This window comes from Anguilla rostrata, unplaced genomic scaffold (genome assembly GCF_018555375.3).
Source record: "Anguilla rostrata isolate EN2019 unplaced genomic scaffold, ASM1855537v3 scaf0648, whole genome shotgun sequence".
Classification (NCBI taxonomy): Eukaryota; Metazoa; Chordata; class Actinopteri; order Anguilliformes; family Anguillidae; genus Anguilla; species Anguilla rostrata.
The window spans coordinates 1-6,562 of NW_026986116.1; the positions used below are offsets into that span (position 1 = coordinate 1).

Consider the following 6,562-nt stretch of genomic DNA (forward strand, 5'->3'; position numbering starts at 1 on the left):
CAGACCAGCATTAACATTTAAGGGTTTTTTTTTTGGTTGTGCAGTGGTGGTCAGGCACGCATTCGTGCTAACGAGCCATGCAGATTACTGTATAGCACAGAGGCTCACACAGCGGCGGCTACTGTGTGCCTGTGAGAAGTAAGCAAATCTGCATTGCCATTACATACATACAATCAGTTACATTCATGACGAGGACAGGATATGAATATTTTTTCCCTTCCTCTAACGCGACCTTTCTCCAATGATGTCCTGCAGAACAGCACTGGGACCACAAGTACGCATGTGAGAGCGAGATGTGCGATGATTGACAGATAGACAGACAGACAGATTGACCGACAGACAGACAGACAGACAGACAGTCAGACAGACAGACAGATAGATAGATAGTTGACTTTATTAATCCCCAGAGGGAAATTCAATCATCATAGCAGCCAGGTACATTAAATCACAAGACAACAGGTACATAAACAACAATATTCAACCACTCAAATATAATCAAATATCTATTCAAACATTACATTGTGCAAAGACCAACATGATCAGTACAATAAGTAAAAAAGTCAAATAGCAGCCAGATATACCCACGCGTTCAAACACATTCACGTGCTCTGGTGGTCCTGATGTGCAAAGAGCAGAGTGCTAAAAACAGATGATGAAAGCAAGTTCAGTCCACGAGCAGTTCAGTGTCAGCAGGCCTGGCAAAGGCAGATGCATTGTAGCGTCTGATAGCACCCAGCAGGAATGACCTCCTGTGTCGCTCATTTACACACCGGGGCTGAATGAGTCTGTTGCTAAAGGCGCTCTTTAGCTTGGCTGACATGCTGTGTAGGGGGTGGGAGGCGTTATCCAAGATCGCCAGCAGTTTTTCCAGCATTCTGCCCTCCGCCACCTCCTCCAGTGTGACCAGCTTGGATCCAATGACAGACCCAGCCTTCTTGATGAGTTTGTTCCGTCTGTTGGCGTCCTTTGCTTTGATGCCCTCCAGGGCTGGCCCATGGCATAAATGCACTATGCGCTTATTTAGGGCCACAACTGCTAGGCAGGGCCACACAATCTATTGTTTATCTAAAGTAAATAACGTATTTTTCGTAATTACGTTATTTATCCCCTATCGCGGAACTAGCGGTATAAGCTTAAAATGGAATGTCAACAGAACATTTCATAGCAATGTAATGTAAGAAGGATTTTACCAAGAGAACCTCCCGGGTTCCAGGTTCAATACCAGGTTCAAACGTTCATTGGTTGGCCCAAACAAAGTCAGTCTTCTACATAGAAAAAAAGTCCTTGTTCAGATTCACCCATTTCAAGAGGGAAGTACCTGAAAATTTTAACCCATAAAAAGCATTGAAATGTGTTCATTTTAAGACAGCTACTCTTTAATGCCTCAAAATACTGCAAAGACAGTGTGCGATACTTCATCCAAACTACCAATGGCCCAAATATTCAGACAACACAACAGCCATATCATGCTCTCTTTGGGATGTGGCATTAGGGTAGGCAGTTTAAAAGTAACTTATAAGTAAATAAATAAATAAATAAATAAATAATGCCCAATGCAGGGGAAGGTTTAGTTGGCCAGGATCCCTCTGTTAATCGCTATCTAGCGGATGTCAAAGCTGCATACGAAAGGTCTTCCTCTGCCTCCACTCTGCGAGCTTGGCTGCAGCCTGCAGTGTGGCATACTGTAGGCAGATAGTGCACTAATCGATTATTAATGACTGGTTGACAGCTGCTGTTAATTCAACATGCAGCTGTAGAAATCTGAGTCAAAATTGTTATAACAGCGGGTAAATTCAGTTCTGGAAATGGTTGTATTAGTTCCAAATGGAAGGCCATCTGCGAACTGTTCATGAAAGTGTCAAAGCCACTAGAACACACAGCAAAATGTTTGCACCTTTGGAGGGTAATGGGCGGAGTATTGCACCTACCGACCAATTGCAAAGGCCTGAGGTATAAATGACTGGAGCATAAGTTCCTTTGTTCGACCACGTATTCGCTATATATACACGCGGGTTCATATTTTCCACAGAAGACTTTGTTGAGAGAATCGCAATGGACGTCAAATCATTTCACAGCCTCTCTTTGTTTTTATGTCTTTTGTCAGGTAATTACATTTTTTACCTACTTCGAATGTTAATTGTTTTAAATAGCTCAGTGATCACCTCCGCATCCAAATCACAATTAGCTTAGCAAATAAAGTTAACTAACGCTAATAAGTCACAAAGAATGCATTGTCAGTCAATTACTTTAATTAGATCTGTTGAAAGAGATGTGTACTGTATGTTATGGATTGATATTATTTATGAAAAGCAAAGATGGATTTACCATTGCACTTTACTGCAAGTAAAGTATTAAAAAAAAAAGATCAGATCAGATCAGAACTTAACGTGAACTGACAAATCAACAGATATAATCAATCTTATCAGCCAGTTTTAGGTAATTGCAACTTGACATTTTGTTTTTATTCAACAAACTAAAACTAGATGTCTGTTTTTCTACACAGGAGAGAGCTGTGGCCAAACAGTGTACGGTAAGATAGGAGAAAACGTATACCTACATCTGCGGGAGTCACACAGAAGGTCTTTCCATGCTATTAAATGGAGACGCCAAAATATAGTTATAGCCAAGACAGCACGTTCTAGTGAACCATTTGCAGAGGTTTTCCCAAATGGAACACTGAAGCTGTATAACGTTGGGAGAAACCACAGTGGGTTTTATACTGCTGAAGCCTATGATGACCAAGGCATCTTCGTATTGAATAAGACGTCTCACTTGGTTGTGATTGGTAAGTCTTCAGCTGGGATGCACAATATTGTATTGTTAATATTGATGTTTAACAGTGTGAACTATAACACTCAGTATGCAGTGACCATACTTTAGTAGCTTGTGACTGTGAAGTGTAAACAAGTGCACATTCCTCTCTTAGATCCTCCGGTGGTTGAGCTTGTTGCCTGTAGACTGGGAGTTTTTGTGTTACACTGTGCGGGGGAAAACGGTCCTGATGCCGTGTACGAGTGGAGGGTCAGTGTCCAGAACCAGGGACGTCTAAAGGTCTCCAATCATACAGGGAAATTTGTGGCTCTGGAATATTCACCTGGAAACATCTCCTGCTCTCTGAAAATGGGAAACTACAGCAGTCGGAGTGCGTCTTATTCCCTGTCCTGTGCAGGTAAATCATTCTTTATTATCCCAAATAATAAATAACTAAATAGCATGTTTATCTTGGCCGTATAAACATTATGAACAGTATTGTGAATATGCATTTTTGTGAACATTATCGTTAACATTACACATTCTGAATGGGTTCCATAGGGGAACCCTTTATATCTCTTGATGGAACTATCTATGGTAGGTGTGAAAAGGGTGAAAGCTACCAGACTGAATCAATTTGCCTGACAAAGAACCCGAGATGGGTTCCTCTGTAGAGACACAGAACCCTTTAGAACCCTTTCTTCTGAGAGTGCATTGTGAACATGCAGGATGCATGAGCACTGCTTGGAACAAACCTGAGTACAGTCATTTAATCTGTATATTGAAATGATGAAGAACATTATTCTGATGATGATGCCTAATTAACTAATTAAATTTTATTTGAAGGGTCTTGTCTGTTCGTTCCAGAAGCACAGTGGTGTGTCAGTCTCTGGGTCACTGTCATGCTGGTCCTTCTTTACTTCATGACATGTGGAATTTCAGTCGGTGTACAAATATGCCGCAAGCGACAGAATTCAAGTAAGAATTTTTTTAATGTTCATGACCAGACTGTGATGTCATATATCAATAATTTTTTTCATGTTATTTTACATAAAATCAATAAAAAGGGCTATAATTCCTCAACATACTCTCAGATTGAATGTTACAGTCTTCACTTTAATGAATGTGATGTTTCATTTCAAAACAAATGTGCTGGACTACAGAGCCTATATATATATATATATATATATATATATATATATATATACACATATATATACTGTGAAAGTAATGCAAAATAAATAAATAAAAATGTATATATGTATACATAATTATATTTCAAACAGTAAACATATGCAATAATCTTTTTCATACTAATGCGAAATTTGAATGTTAAAACCTGCTGGATTAGACCACAGGGTTGCATTAATTGCCTTTTTTTTATGAATATGAAAGAAATATAATATTTTAAAAAATGTTTCCTCTAGATGAGAAGTCTGAAGGATCTGCTCCCTTTCTTGAGATGACCCATGTATTGTTCACAGTGAAGTCAGATTTGGAAAATGACAAATAACTTTTTCATCCCTATTATTAAAAAATCGCTGTAAAAGTCTATTTCATTAAAACATAAATGCTGTCTATTTCAGAAAACAACAAAGTATTCTATTTTCATAACAAAAATTAAATATTTAGAAAGTAGTAATTTTGTACTTTTGTATTTTTAAGAATAAAGGATGTAACTTTCACATGAGTATATTTGCGTGTTGCAATGTAAATAAATGTGACATGTGTTTGCTCTTACCTTTTCTGGGATAAACATGGGGCAAAGATTGCGGGTGTGTTTTAAAAAAAAAAATCTTTAACTAAATTGCAGAAAAAAATAATTTTGCATGACTATTTCATGATGTCTTCTTATAATCCGGCTTTGTAGTGGAGTTATAATATGTATTTCGGTGAATATTTCAGAAAAAATATTTCGGCGGGGGACATAGCTCAAGAGGTAAGAACGGTTCTCTGGCAGTCAGAGGGTTGCCAGTCGCAAGACACCTAACCCCTAATTGCTCCCAACGAGCTGATTGGTACCTTGCATGGCAGCCTTTCACCATTTGTGTGTGAGTGTGAGTGTGTGTGAATGGGTGAATGAGAGGCATCAATTGTAAAGTGCTTTCGATAGAAGCGCTATATAAATGCAGTCCATTTACCAAAAGTTTCAATGCTGTAAAGATCGGTTTCTGACAGTTTGTGCAAAAATTCCTTGTTTGTGCAAACCAGCAGTTTCATCAGCAGTTGGTATGGCTGGTCTCAGACGATGCTGTCGGTGTAGAAGCTGGATGTGGAGGTCATGGGTGGTCGTGGTTACACGTGGTCTTGAGGTCGCGAGGCCGGTTGGAAAGTACCGCCAAAATCTCACAAACAACACTGGAGGTGTCTTATGGTTGAGGAACGAACGTTCAGGTCAACGAGCCAATTGCTGCAAAACTGCACATTTCCGAAGGGCCTTTCACTGTCCCCAGCTATTTGTGATCGTGGAAAAAAGTTCTGGGATCTTTCATTTCAGCTCATGAAACATGGGACCAAACCTTTACAAGTTGTGTTTCTATTATTGTTCAGTGAGTGTAATAACGATAATAATGTTGATAATAATAAGTAGAAGAAAAGCAGCTCAGTGTACTCTCAAGTAGGACAGGAAGCTAAAAAAAAAAAACAATTTCCTGTCAGACCAACATTAACATGTACGGGTTTAGTTTTGGTTGTGCAGCGGTGGTCAGGCACACATTCGTGCTAACAAGCCATGCAGATTACTGTATAGCACACGGGCTCACACAGCGGCAGCTACAGTGAGACTATGAGAAGTACGCAAATTTGCATTGACCCTTGCATACATACGATCAGTTACATTCACGAGAGAATGACGAGGACAGGATATGAATTTTTTTTCTCTTCTTCTAACGCGACCTTTCTCCAGCGATATCAGAACAGCACTGGGACCACAAGTGCGCATGTGTGAGCGAGATGTGTGATGATTGACAGATAGACAGACAGACAGACAGACAGATAGATAGGTAGTTGACTTTATTAATCCCCGGAGGGAAATTCAATCATCATAGCAGCCAGGTACATTAAATCACAAGACAACAGGTACATAAACAACAATATTCAACCACTCAAATATAATCAAATATCTATTCAAACACTACAGTGTGCAAAGATCAATGTGATCAGAACAATAAGTAAATAAAAGTCAAATAGCAGCCAGATAAACCCACGCGTTCGAACACATTCAAGTGCTCTGGTGGTCCTGATGTGCAAATAGCAGAGTGTTAAAAACAGATGATGAAAGCAAGTTCAGTCCACGAGCAGTTCAGTGTCAGCAGGCCTGGCAAAGGCAGATGCACTGTAGCGTCTGATAGCACCCAGCAGGAATGACCTCCTGTGTCGCTCCTTTAACCCCCACCGGGGTTTAATGAGCCTGTGCTTAAAAGGGGCTCTTTAGCCCTTGGGTGGCATGCTGTGTAGGGGGGTGGGAGGCGTTATCCAAGATCGCCCCGCAGTTTTGCCAGGGATTCTTCCTCTGCCACCTCCTTTAAAGGGGGAACCCGCTTGGGGTCCCCAAAGCCCGACCCAGCCTTCTTGATGAGTTTGTTCAGTTGTTTTGGGTCCTTTTCTTTGATGCCCCCCAGGGTGGTTTCCAAAGGCATAAAAAGCAAATATGCGTTATTTTGGGGCCCCCAAATGCTAGGGGGGGCCCCACAATTTTATTGGTTTTTCAAAAATAAAAGTTTTTTTGGGAATTCCCTTTTTTATCCCCTATCGCAACTGCGGTAAAAAATTTAAAAAAGGAAAGTCAACAAAAAAATTTTAAACAATGTAA

At 40.1% G+C, this 6,562-nt stretch overlaps 1 long non-coding RNA gene across 2 annotated transcripts; it reads left to right on the plus strand.

The window, feature by feature from the left end:
* The first annotated feature begins 561 nt into the window (after positions 1 to 561).
* LOC135246649 (uncharacterized) lies at positions 562 to 3,885 on the plus strand. 2 transcript variants are annotated; one of them, XR_010327831.1, is made up of 4 exons: positions 562 to 2,104; positions 2,504 to 2,785; positions 2,927 to 3,169; positions 3,598 to 3,885. It is a non-coding gene; the product is annotated as an uncharacterized LOC135246649 (long non-coding RNA). The 2 variants fall into 2 exon arrangements; XR_010327830.1 differs by having other exon boundaries at positions 563 to 2,104; positions 3,619 to 3,883.
* Positions 3,886 to 6,562: the final 2,677 nt, after the last annotated feature.